Source organism: Octopus bimaculoides, unplaced genomic scaffold, assembly GCF_001194135.2.
Source record: "Octopus bimaculoides isolate UCB-OBI-ISO-001 unplaced genomic scaffold, ASM119413v2 Scaffold_175889, whole genome shotgun sequence".
In the NCBI taxonomy this organism is placed as follows: domain Eukaryota; kingdom Metazoa; phylum Mollusca; class Cephalopoda; order Octopoda; family Octopodidae; genus Octopus; species Octopus bimaculoides.
The window spans coordinates 7,515-8,483 of NW_026431433.1; positions in this window are offsets into that span (position 1 = coordinate 7,515).

A 969-nucleotide genomic window follows, 5' to 3' on the forward strand; every position below is an offset into this window, starting at 1 on the left:
AACCACAAACACATGACACACCATTTCAACTAAGATAAACATGCACCTTCTCTCTTTTTTTTAAAGTTTGCTGCTGATAATCTTTAATTTTAATTGCTCGTGTCACAGTTCATCAGAATGCCATCTGATTCAGGAAATATTAGAAGATATTTCAATGCCAATCATCTTCCTTGATAAGCAGCCTTTTTCAGGTGAGCAATAATTAGTTCTACCCAGGTGGAACAGAACGTGATATCAAGTATCCTAAAACACAGTACACGTGTAGAAAACAATGTTAACTACATATAACTGTTCATCGAAAACATTATTGAAAAAGAAAAATATCTGAAATTATACATAAAACATTGTTCTCCAGAATACATAAACAATATGGTGTTATTGATCAAATTGTTGTTTCGATTCATCTGTTGTTGTTAACCCAACCTCAGCTTGTGCCATGATCTCACTGCCTTAACACTTATCAGTCAACAAGGAAGCATACCACCATCTTTATCTTTTCGCTTGTCTTCAAATTTTGGCTTAGTTTCTCCTGTGATTCTGACCTTCATTTGTTTCTGCTGACCTTCGACAAATGAGAGACGGCATTATTTATTTTCCTTTAAACCACATACTCGAACAAGTAATTACTTAATCCAGTCTACCCAGCACTAATCGTATATCCTTTCAGTCTGTTGTTAATAGTGTTATGTCATCCATTAATTCCTTTGAAGTTGATTTCACTCGACTCTTTTCTTCTGATCAATTTGCTGATCTAAGTAACATCTCCATAACAATCTTAAACCAAATGACTGATATTTTGAAAACTACAGCAATTTCAGTTTCAAAACAATGTCCGTTTGTTTTGAAGGTTTCTCTCCTGAACCATATTTTGAAATTGTTATAGCAGCTCCTTGTCAGATCCTTAAACTTCTCTCATATGTAACAGATGTACATTGCTTCCGTCAATAATTCATATGGTACTAAACCATA